Raw genomic sequence first — 12740 nt, forward strand, 5'->3', positions numbered from 1 at the left:
TAAAATGAACAGTTCGGGAAACTACAGATGTTGGCGAGGATGTGGGGAAATGAGAACCCTCTTGCACTGTTGGTTGCAAACTGGTGCAGCCGGTCTGGAAAACAGTGTGGAGGTTCCTCAAAAAATTAAAAATAGAGGTGCCCTATGACCCAGCAATAGCACTACTAGGAATTTATCCAAAGGATATGGGAGTGCTGATGCATAGGGACACATGTACCTGAATGTTTATAGCAGCACTATCAACAATAGCCAAATTATGGAAAGAGCCTAAACGTCCATCAACTGAGGAATGGATAAAGAAGATGTGTTTTATATTTACAATGGAATACTACTCAGTGATGAGGAAGAATGAGGTCACGCCATTTGCAGCAATGTGGATGGAACTGGAAGGTATTATGCTAAGTGAAATAAGTCAGAGAAAGACAGATATCGTGTTTTCACTCATGTGGGACTTGAGAAACTTAGTAGAAGACCATGGGGGGAGGGAAGGGGAAAAATAGTTACAAACAGAAAAGGAGGGAGGCAAACCATAAGAGACTCTTAAATATAGAGGACAAACTGGGGGTAGATGGGGGATGGAGAGGAGAAAATGGGTGATGAGAATTGAGGAGGGCACTTGGTGGGATGAGCACTGGGTGTTGTATGTAAGTGATGAACCACGAGAATCTACCCCAAAAACCGAGAGCACACTTTACATACTGTATGTTAGCCAATTTGACAATAAATTACATTAAAAATACATTTCACAAATTTAGAGAAAGGATTTGTTGACTTCTTGCTCAAGGAGTATGAGTCTGATAAACCATATTGACCCTACAGTCACAGATAACTCCCAGAGTACAAGAGGTCGGATGCATTAAATTCATGTGGCTGCAGAAGTTAGTTCTCCTCTGATTTGAAAAGAGATCTGTGTAAAAAGGTGGAAGGAGAAAATGACCCATGGTGAGACCATGACTTAAAGCAGCAAGCACATCAGCATCTGAGGATGATGGAATGAATAAGGAAAGGCAGGAGCACTTTATTTAAAAAAAAAAATTTTTTTTATGTTTTATTTATTTCTAGGAGAGAGAGAGAGACAGCATGAGCAGGGGAGGGTCAGAGAGAGGGGGAGTCAGGGGAGGGTCAGAGAGAGAGGGAGTCACAGACTGAAACAGGCTCCAGGCTCTGAGCTGGCTGTCAGCACAGAGCCCGACGCGGGGGCCCGAACCCATGAACCGCGAGATCATGACCTGAGCGAAAGTCAGACACTTACCCCACTAAGCCACCCAGGTGCCCCAAGGCAGGAGCACTTTAAAGCCATATTTGAGGGCACCTGGGTGGCTCAGTTGGTTAAGTCTCTGATTCTTGATCTTGGCTCAGGTCATGATCTCACATGTGGTTCATGGGTTTGAGACCCACATTGGGCTTCACACTGACAGTGCAGAGCCTGCTTGGGATTCTGTCTTCCCCTCCTGCTCTCACTCTCTTTCAAAATAAATAAATAAACTTTAAAAATATTTTTAAAATAAATAAAACCGGGGCGCCTGGGTGGCTTAGTCGGTTAAGCGTCCGACTTTCACTGGTCATGATCTCTCGGTTCGTGGGTTCGAGCCCCACGTCGGGCTCTGTGCTGACAGCTCAGAGCCTGGGGCCTGTTTCAGAGTCTGTGTCTCCCTCTCTCTCTCTCTGACCCTCCCCTGCTCACGCTGTCTCTCTCTCTCTCCCTCCTAAAAATAAATTTTAAAAAATATTAAAATAAATAAAACCATGTTTTTTAGAATGTCATTTTTATTATTTATTTTTTAAATTTATATCCAAGTTAGTTAGCATATAGTGCAATAATGATTTCAGAAGTAGCATCCAGTGACTCATCCCATATATATAATATCCCAATGCTCATCCCAACAAGTGTCTTCCTTAACGGCCCTTAGCCATTTAGCCGATCACCCCCCACAACCCTTCCAGCAACCCTTAGTTTGTTCTCTATATTTAAGAGTCTCTTGTGTGTTTTGTCCCCCTCCCTGTCTTTAGATTATTTTTGCTTCCCTTCCCATATGTTCATCTGTTCTGTATCTTAAATTCCATGAGTGAAGTCATATATTTGTCTTTCTCTGCCTATTTTCACTTAACATAATACATTCTAGTCCTATTCACATTGTTGCAAATGGCAAGATTTTATTTTTTCATTACTGAATAATACTCCATTGCATGCATATGTGTGTGTATATATATATATATATATATACAGCACATCTTCCTCATCCATTCATCTGTCGATGGACATTTGGGCTCTTTCCCTACTTTCGCTATTGTCAATAGTGGGGCTCTAAACGTTGGGGTACATGTGCCCCTTCAAAACAGCACACCTGTATCCCTTGAATAAATATCTATTAGTGCAATTGCTGGGTCATAGGGTTGTTCCATTTTTAATTTTTTGAGGACCCTCCATACTGTTTGCCAGAGTGCTGCACCAGTTTGCATTCCCACCAGCAGTGCGAAAGGGTTCCTCTTTCTCCACATCCTCAACAGCATCTGTTGTTTCCTGAGTTGTTAATTTCAGCCATTCTGACAGGTGTGAGGTGGTATCTCAGTGTGGTTTTGATTTGTATTTCCCTGATGATGAGTGATGTTGAGCATTTTTTCATGTGTCTGTTAGCCGTCTGGATGTCTTCTTTGGAGAAGTGTTTATCCATGTCTTCTGTCCATTTCTTCACTGGAAGAAATTTGTTTTTTGGGTGTTGAGTTTGGTTAAGTTCTTTATAGATTTTGGATACTAACCCTTTATCTGATATGTCATTTGCAAATATCTTCCCCCATTTCATCAGTTGCCTTTTAATTTTGTTGATTGTTTCCTTTGCAGTGCAGACTTTGTCTTGATGAGGTCCCAATAGTTCATTTTTGCTTTTGTTTCCCTTGCCTCAGGAGATGTATTAAGAAGTTGCTGCGGCTGAGGTCAGAGAGGTTTTTACCTGCTTTCTCCTCTAGGATTTTGATGGCTTCCTGTCTTATGTTTAGGTATTTCACCCATTTTGAGTTTATTTTTGTGTGTGGTGTAAGAAAGTGGCCCAGGTTCATTCTTCTGCATGTCGCTGTCCAGTTCTCTCAGCACCATTTGCTGAAGAGACGGTCTCTATTCCATTGGATATTCTTTCCTGCTTTGTCAAAGATTAGTAGGCCATACATTTGTGGGTCCATTTCTGGGTCTTCTATTCTGTTCCATTGATCTGAGTGTATGTTTTTGTGCCAGCACCATACTGTCTTGATGATTACAGCTCTGTAATACAGCTTGAAGTCTGGGATTGTGATGCCCCCAGCTCTGGTTTTCTTTTTCAGGATTGCTTTGGCTATTCAGGGTCTTTTCTGGTTCCATGAAAATTTTAGGATTGTTTGTTCTAGGTCTGTGGAGAATGCTGGTGTTTTCTTGTTTTCTTGTTTTTTGTTTTTTGATAGGGATTATATTTAATATGTAGATTTCTTTGGGTAGTATTGACATTTTAACAATATTTGTTCTTCCAATCCACGAACATAGAATATTTTTCCATTTTTTGGTGTGTCTTCTTCAGTTTATTTCATAAACTTTCTATAGTTTTCAGTGTATAGATTTTTTGCCTCTTTGGTTAGGTTTATTCCTAGGCATTTTATGGGTTTTGGTGCAATTGTAAATGGGATCAATTCCTTTATTTCTCTTTCTGCTTCATTATTGGTGTATATGAATGCAATTTCCAATTTCTGTGCATTGATTTTATAGCCTGCAACTTTGCTGAATTCATGGATCAGTTCTAGCAGTTTTTTTGGTGGAATCTTTTGGGTTTTCCATATAGACTATCATGTCATCTGCGAAGAGTGAAAGTTCAACTTTCTCCTATAAAGCCATGTTTGACTTCAATATTCATAAGTGGGGAAACTTGTGAGGTAACTAACTGTAGGAGTATTTCCATTGTAGACATAAAAAAGAATGAAGCACACATCTCCATGAGCTGATATAAAAAGGGTATAAAAATTCAGTTCCACAGTTTTTTAAAAAAGCAAGGCATAAAAGTATGTGTATAGTAATCTCACTTTAAAAAGTAGATCCATATGTGTGCATATATACATACAGGGCATGTGCATAATATATACTTAGACACGTTTGTCTACGTATATGCATGGAACATTTCTGGAGAGTATGTAAAATTTGTCTCAAGTTCCACGGAGGGAAAGGACTGGGGACTGGGATGCAAGGGAGAACTGTTTATTGTAGCATTAAGTTTATACATTTTTACTACATGCACATATAACTTTTCAATTACAACTGTATTTTTTTCATTAAACTGTGCTTGGGGCAGGATCGCCAGTGCTGAGAGGGGCCCACTGCTTTGAGCCGCTGTGTGGTCAGCATTTAACACCCACCTCAACAACATTGCTTCCTGCGTCCTGTGCATCTGCCAGCCGCCTTCCTTCTAGCCATCTTCCACACCAAGTCGTGTTCTCTTTCAAAAAGTAGGTGTACCTGAGCCAAGGAATGCTTACCGCCTCCTGTTTCCTACAGGGTGCAATCTGATCTGCTCAGTGGGGCATTAGTGGGGAGTGATACTGCGCCTGCTGCAGTATCATTCCTGGGCCTTCCAGAAGTCCTCTGCTTCCCTCTCCTTCCCGCTGCCACCGGCCTAGAACAAGCTTATCGTTTCCTCGGTGTGCCCTGCTGGCGCCCTCACCGGTATTCCTTTCTCCAGGTTTCCTCCATCCCGTCTGTTCTCCATACACTACGCTCTTCAGTGTGCACATAATACCCCATTGCTTCTTATAACCAACCCTTTTTTTTTTTTACAAATAGTTTATTGTCAAATTAGTTTCCACATAACACTCAGTGCTCATCCCCACAAGTGTCCTCCTCCATGCCCATCCCCCCACCCCCCCACATCCATCAGTCCTCAGTTTTTGTCAGCATTCAAGAGTCTCTCATGGTTTGCCTCCCTCCCTCTCCCCCACCATTTCCCCCCTTCTTCTCCCCCTTGTTCCTCCCTTTAAAACCACTTACTCACTAGGGGCACCTGGGTGGCTCAGTAAGGAGTGCATGCAACTCTTAACGTTGGGGTTATGAGTAGCCCCATGTTGGATGTAGAAATTACTAAATAAAAAATAGACTGATAGATAAATAAACTTTATAAAGAAAAAGAAAGCTGCCCACTGATCTTAAGTTAAAATCCCAGCTCCTTAGCAGGCCCAGTGCCATCTCTCCCCAGTTCTTTCCTCTGATTACACTGGATTTCCACCAACTACTATACACTGCTCAGTTCCTTGAAGATGCCATTCTCTATTTACTCGGAGTCTTTGCACATGTTATTTTGGGTCTTAAGAAACTCTTCTACTCTCTTCTTCATGGTCTTCCACCCCCACCTGGCTCACTCCGTCAGCCTGAAGGGTCATGAAAATAATGTCATGAGAGGGGTGCCTGGGTGGCTCAGTCAATTAAACATCTGAGTTCAGCTCAGGCCATGATCTTGCAGTTCGTGAGTTTAAGCCCTGCATCGGGCTCTGTGCTGACAGCTCAGAACCTGGAGCCTGCTTCCTTCAGCCTGTGTCTCACCACCCCCCCCCCCATCTCCGCCCGTCCCCTGATCACACTCTGTCTCTCTCTCTCTCTCTCTTAAAAATAAATAAACATTGGTGTGCCTGGGTGGGTCAGTTGGTTGAGTGACTTAGGCTCAGGTCATGATCTCATGGTTCATGGTTTCATGCTGCACATCGGGCTCTGTGCTGACAGCTCAGAGCCTGGAGCTGCTTCGGATTCTGTGTCTCCCTCTCTCTCTACCCCCCCACCCCCCCCCCCGCCATGCTCTGTCACTTGTTCTTCCTCTCTCAAAAATAAACATTAAAAAATTTTTTTAAATAAATAAACATTTTAAAAAAGCATGCAATGAGAAAATCATAAATGAAGGAAGAAAGAACAAGTCTCCAGTTTGAGGAGGAACCCTGTAGGAATTCAGCTGTCAGACAGAGCTGTATGAGTAAGGCCCATCGAGGAAAGAAAGGGCTGGGCAGTCTCGAGAACGGAAAGTAGAAGAGTCCACCTGGTGAGTCAAGTGGGGAGGACTGTGATTGGGTGGCAGAGGAGAACGGCTAGAGAAAGGAAAGACCTTGAAAGCCAAGATAAGGAGTTTGGTCTTCATTTTTTATTTTTTTTTTTTAATGTTTTATTTATTTCTGAGAGAGAGAGAGACAGAGACAGCGTGAGCAGGGGAGGGTCAGAGAGAGAGGGAGACACAGAATCTGAAGCAAGCTCCAGGCTCTAAGCTGTCAGCACAGAGCCTAATGCAGGGCTTGAACCTACGAACCGTGAGATCATGACCTGAGCTGAAGTCGGACGCTTAACCGACTGAGCCAACCAGGCGCCCCTGGTCTTCATTTTTTAAACAGTGGGAAAACTTGAACCATTTTTAAACTGGCAAGTGACAACCTCCAGTATTTATTTTAGAAAGATGTAAACAACAGAGCTCAGAAGAATGAAGTCAGACCGATGGGTGATCTTAGGGAAAGAGAATGAGAGCCTGGCCCAGGGCAACAGCAGGTGGAACTGGCAGGAAGAGATGGATTTGAAAGGAGATGTGGGGATAACCTCCTGGGGTTGATTACCAAGTGAAGGAGAGGAGAGTCAAAGGAATCAGAAAGGACTCACCATGCTAGTCAGAATAACTGGGAATATGGCAAGGTCATTGGCCGAGATAGGAATCACAAAAAAGGGAGAGGGTTTGGAGGAAGATAATGAATTAGGCCTGGAACAGGCCAGCTTTTGGGTGGGAGATCAGGAGCCCATGTCCATAATTGAAATCAGACACAGTTCAGGATACAGCATGCTGGGTTGGCTTAATCTTTTCTCATGTGGCATGTTTCCATGACTCCTATTTTCCATATCCCAACAAAGTCATGTGAATTGTTTTCTTTGCATGCAAAAAAAGAAGAAGAAAAAAAGGAATTGTAAAAGTACAGGGAGAGAGGAGATGAGGTCTGTGAGTAGAAGACCTGTTGTTCCAGGGCCAAAATCTAGAAAATGGCTTTTCTCTTTAAACCTATTACTTAAACAGCACACTACTGCTTCTCTTCAAGTCCCTACTCTGCTATGGTGAGCAGCCTGGGGCGACTTTGCCTCTACTCTGCCCTCAGCCCCTGGGACACTTTCAAGTCCACAATGCAAATATTTTTCATAGTTATGCAGTTTTTAAACTCTTTTCTGTTTTTGAACTCTTCAAAGGTGTGTATCTTGTCTCCCTAACTAAATTCTTAATTCTTAAGGAGCCAAATTTATGCCAGACATTTAGTTTTTTACTGCCACAGAGCCTGGTACATATTAAGTTTTCAAAAAACACAAAGTGGATTGAAATTGATGCTGAATTCATTTGGGGAAGAAAGGAGAAATGATAGTAACCACCTTGAAACGACAGAGTACAGCAAGAGATAATATGTTGGTTAGAGGTATGAGGTGGTGTCAGTTCCTAACATATAAAGGAATCTAGTCTAACATAAAAGGAATGCTTTCTGGGGCACCTGGGTGGCTCAGTCGGTTAAGCATCCAACTTCGGCTCAGGTCACCATCTCGCATCTATGAGTTCGAGCTCTACTTCAGGCTCTGTGCTATCAGCTCAGAGCCTGGATCTCTGCGCTATCAGCTCAGAGCCTGGATCTCTGCCCCTCCCCCACTCATGCTTTGTCTCTGTTTCAAAAATGAATAATTGTTAAAATTTTTCTTAAAAAGGAATGCTTTCTCCCTTTTCTAGTAATAATGACTTCGCATTCTAAATATGCTCTAAAGGAAGAGGAGAATACTGGTAATTGTCAAGTAAGTCACCTTCTCACCTAGACAAAAAAATATGTTTTTGAGGGACTAGCTTTTGTTTATAAGCAGAATTGATAAAATAAAATACAGAACTTGTCCTTTGTAATTAATTTTATTTAGTTCTAAATAGTACAAGACTGAAGGGTAAGTCTTTCACTTCCTTTCAATTCTTCCTTCTAGTTAGAGGTCTACTTGTGTGGCCATTGTGATTGGGCAACTTTTTTTTAACATTTTATTTTATTTTATTTTTGAGAGAGAGAGGTGTGAGTAAGGGAGAGGGGCAGAAGGAGAGAGGGAGTAAGTTAGAGAGAAAGAGAGACAGAGAGAGAGAATGAATATCTTAAGCAGGCTCCATGGCGAGCATGGAGCCTGACATGAGATTAAATCCCACGGTCCTGGGATCATGACCTGAACTGAAATCAAGAGTTGGACACTCAACCGACTGAGCCACCCAAGTGCCCTGATAATTGGGCAACTTAAAAGAAGGGTATTCCTGACTTAGCTCACGACATCATTCCCTGGGCAGAAGAAGTAGGACAACCTCAAGTATTTGCCATGATGGAGGAAGATGTATGTGGGGGAGGTGGGGAGAATGTTGTGTTGCTAACTGACAAGTACCAATAGGCCTGTCCCACCAACAGCTTCCACCAATCTACCATCAATTTCACTGTTTAATATGGAACCCCCCCCCATTAGGATCACCCATCAGCATATACAGAGCCTTTGGAAGAATGAGACCTACAACTCATAGCTTTCAACAGGGAGTGCAATTAGGAGTAGGAAAGGAAGTGGTTCAAAAGTGGATCTGAGACTACTCTTGGGATCAGCATGAAGCATGACTCTGAAGCTTGGCAAAGACAACGGGGAAAAGACACTCAAGTGATTGCTTCACAGTCTTGCCAAGGGCTCCATTCCCACTCCTTTTAGAGGACGCCTTTCCCCTTCTGAGATTCCCCCAGGCACCAGGTAAACAGGTAGAAAATCTCCTTCTAAGCCCTAGTGGCAGCAACGTCTGTTGGCTCTGTGTCACATTCCTTTCCAGACTTCACAGGCCTCAGGTTACAAAGGTCTCATTGCACAATTCCTTCGGAGAGCGGGCATGGAGGCTGGGCTGGGATAAAGGAGAGTCCTTTATGTGTCAGAGATCCTGGCGTGGCCAGATGCCAAGGCAGCCCAGGTGGTGGCAGCAAGAGAAAGAATCAAATGCCTTGATCTCTGGCAAAGTAGCTTTCTTTGCTTGCTTTTTTTTTTTTTCCTCCCAAAGCTGTTAAATAAAACTTACCAGGATGCATCTTCTTGAGTAATTTGAAACATTTCAAAAGTTCACTTGGCATACCTATGCTTTAGTTTACTGGAGAGATGAGAATGCAAAACCCACAACGAAGAATCTGAAACTAAAGCTCTTTTTATCCCTCCATTTTTCACAATCAGCTTTCTCGTGAAGTTTTATGCTGTGTGGTATGTGCAAAATTACTCAATATATTACACAACCTTTGAAATTAATATGGAAGCTGAAAGACATCACCATAGCCCATTTAAGCCTTATGCCATGATGGAATGTTCTTTTCTATTGGTGATAATTTAATAATTCTCTTTTATTAAAGATAATCTGCATGGATAGCTAGAACCATATGGAAGTTCCTTGTGGGACATACATGTTTCCGTTGGTTAAAAAACAATCTAGCAGCCTAGAAAATATTCATCAGATCTTTGGCACTGATGACTATGAAAGTGAGATCTATATTTATATTTAGCAATTCTTCATTTCATTTTCTTTCAGATTTTGGGACTTTAGACAAATATTAATGTATTTGCAATGAGTTGAATTGGAAAAAGTTCTGAGTATCTGTATCCAGGGAGTGCTGGGCTCAGACTTGCAGGTTAATTAGAGATGCAAGACATATACAGCTCTACATAAAACAAACTCTGGACAAATCTAAGGCAGCTTATAAGTTATCAAGATAATTCCAAATATTAATTCATAGGAAAAGTCAGGAAAGCCTCATAAAAGAGGTACATTAGGTAGTAAGGATAGGTCAGTTACCACAGATAGAGTAATAGCCACACACCTCCCAGAGGAAGTATTCACTCATACATACATCTATGGAGTATACATATCTATGATATATATCACAGAGTATACACACACATACACATAAACAAAGTGATCTAGCTAAACTGGAAAAGGCAAAGCTACAGAAAGTCTGCATATTTATCAAAAAGCAAAAAGGTTGTTAATGCTATAAATGCCTTTTTTTTCTTTTCTTTTTTTTTTTTTCAGTAAACTACTTCTAATCAGGCCTCAAGGTAGAATAACCTGTCAATTTCCCTGGATATATTTTAATTGCTATCTCAGCCTTTTGGGTGGGGTCTTGGATACTTTTCTTGACCTTGACCAAAGCTTGTTCTATTTGGAGCTGTAAAGGCTAGGAGAGCTTTGGTGACGAGTGCCACATACATAGAGTACTTGAATTTACTAACAACCACTCCAAGGGGATAAACCGGTATTTCCTTTCTTAGGATATTCTAAAATAGGTCAGATATGAACCAGTTCATTCCTTCAGCATGAAGTGGGGGCAGGGAAGATTGAACACCAGGGTGAGAGTGAGAAAGCTTAACCTCTGTGTCCCACGCGAGTACTAGCCAGCTTAACGGCCTGAGTCAAGACACAAACTCTTTTTGGGGCGCCTGGGTGGCTTAGTCGGTTAAGCGTCCGACTTTCGCTTGGGTCATGATCTCGGGGTTCGTGGGTTCGAGCCCCGCGTCGGGCTCTGTGCTGACTGCCAGCTCAGAGCCTGGAGCCTATTTCAGAGTCTGTATCTCCCTCTCTCTCTGACCCTCCCCTGCTCACGCTGTCTCTCTCTCTCCTAGAAATAAATAAAAATATTAAAAAAAAAAAAAAAGACACAAACTCTTTTTGCTGGATCCCTCTTCTAGAAATGAGGACGTTGGAATATACGATCTCTTAGCTTCCCTCCAACTCTAAACTTCCATGGTATGTGACTAACACAATGATCAGAGAACATTATAGTCAAGGAATATAAATGTAGACGAGTTAGGACATTGTGTTCTTCAGATATTATTTTAGGTTAAACCTAAACTTAGTTTTCAATAACTATGAATGAAGTCTAAATGTTGGACTGATGAAGATTTAATTTTCAAGGACCTAAGAAGTTGGATCATAATGTAATTGTGAAAACCATGGTGGCTTCTCTATAGGGAAGCTGAATATATACTAGAGTTAATGTACAAGTACAATCCTGGACCTCTGGATTTATTGACGTGTTTTGGGGTTATTATTACTTTTATAGTGTAGAGAGTATTGGTCTTACTGCTGAGATATATTTATTCCTGATGAGTTGGAGATCACAGTGTGTTAAAATTGTGTCTGTGGTTAGAGAGTGAGTCTCCCCTCCCCTGGTCTATTGCTGTTGGGGTCCCCTGTGGGTAAGTAATCTTCCTGTCAGAACACTGGACTGCTGCTTCCACTGAGGGAATGTGGCAATAAACTTACTTAGCTCCTGTGGGCAGATCTCAGCGTGCCTGCCTGAACAGCCCTGTACTCGGCTCCGGGGTCGCCGTGTGCTGAGACACGGAGGGAGGCCAATGGAGATGAGTCAGGACCTGGCACTCACCCCGTGCTCCGCCCTACTGGTAAACAGAGCAGCTGTTTGCCATCACTTGAGCCTCTCAGGGCCCCAAGACTCCAGGAAGAAACAAATACTTTAGAAGCCAAAACCCCAAGGCAAGGTAAAGAAAACAGAAATGTCTGCATCCCCAGCGATGATTTCACTGGCTGAGTTCTTTGGAGGGGGAGGAGCAGTAGATGGTTCCAGCTGAGCTGTTTTACCTGCTTCTCAACCGTAAGGCCCTTCTCTTTCGCTGTTTATAGGAGATGATAGCCTTTTGCCTTTTAAGCCTTGAAATTTTAAAACCAGACTTTAAAAATAAGCTTGGTTGCTAACCCATAATAAATTTATTTCTCCTCTTTTTATTATTTTTGTTTCTATCTTTATACTATCTATTAAAATACTTCTTCCAGTTCTTTCAGTTAACTTATTTTTTGTTAAGTTTATTCTTCCCTTTCAATATCGGGAAGAAGCTATTAAAAGAATAAACATCACCAGGCAATAAATGTAAACTACTCTACAAAGCAATTTTACACTGACTTCTTGAGGTAACTGTTTCTTTTGCATTTTTGCCGTGGTTGCAGACACCAGTGAAGGGCTACAATCTTGGAAATATCCTCATCTGGCTTCATGACAATAAATAAGTCTGGCTATTGGGAGGATACACCAAAGCTCGCTTTCTGGTGGGAATGCCTTTGGCCTTTTTCTGATCGTTGGGAACCTTTACTGTAAAGTATGTGGTACGTAGTCTCTATGTTTACCCTATTATGCCTAAGCCTGGAAACACACTCAGATATCTTGTGGTCCTCTCCTCTTATTTTTTAGATTCCAGCAATTTCTATTCTAAGCTTAGCAGCTGTTACATACCTGAACTGGAGGCATGGCTAGCTAATTCCTCCTAGCTCTGTCCGGTAGTGTCTCGTCTCTAATATGTCAATAGCTGAACGTCCCGTGACTTTCTTCTCAGTAGCCAATTTTGAGCTTGGGCTGGATATTGTGATGTCACAGAGTAGAATCCTTGCTCCCCCCAAAGGCCTAGCTGAGGGCCTCTGGCTTCAGTATTTTCTGTCTTGCCCATGGCGGAAGGTTGGGAAGGTTAATCCCTTTTATTTGGTAACTGACCCATTGAGTTATAGTCTTACTGTGAACAGAGACCTTAAAGACCTTGTGACTAGATTCTAATCTAACTTACTTATTTTACAGATGAGGACATTTCGATTCTAGGTAGTTCCTGGCAGAGCTAAACCTAGAACCCAGCTGCTCTCAGGGTTAGCCCCCTGTCCTTCTGAACACATTGTACTCATGATGGGCTCTACTCTCTG

General features: G+C 42.1%; 1 protein-coding gene across 2 annotated transcripts in view; it reads right to left on the reverse strand.

Moving 5' to 3' along the window:
- DNAJC5B (DnaJ heat shock protein family (Hsp40) member C5 beta) overlaps positions 1-12379 on the reverse strand; it is an 89425-nt gene extending 77046 nt beyond the window's left edge. For both annotated transcript variants that reach the window (XR_005530928.1, XM_039246990.1), the window contains exon 1: positions 12286-12379. The gene's annotated coding sequence lies outside the window, so the exon portion shown is untranslated. The remainder of the gene's footprint in view (positions 1-12285) is intronic.
- Positions 12380-12740: the final 361 nt, after the last annotated feature.

Source organism: Hyaena hyaena, unplaced genomic scaffold (assembly GCF_003009895.1).
Source record: "Hyaena hyaena isolate Hyena2069 unplaced genomic scaffold, ASM300989v1 scaffold_287, whole genome shotgun sequence".
Classification (NCBI taxonomy): domain Eukaryota; kingdom Metazoa; phylum Chordata; class Mammalia; order Carnivora; family Hyaenidae; genus Hyaena; species Hyaena hyaena.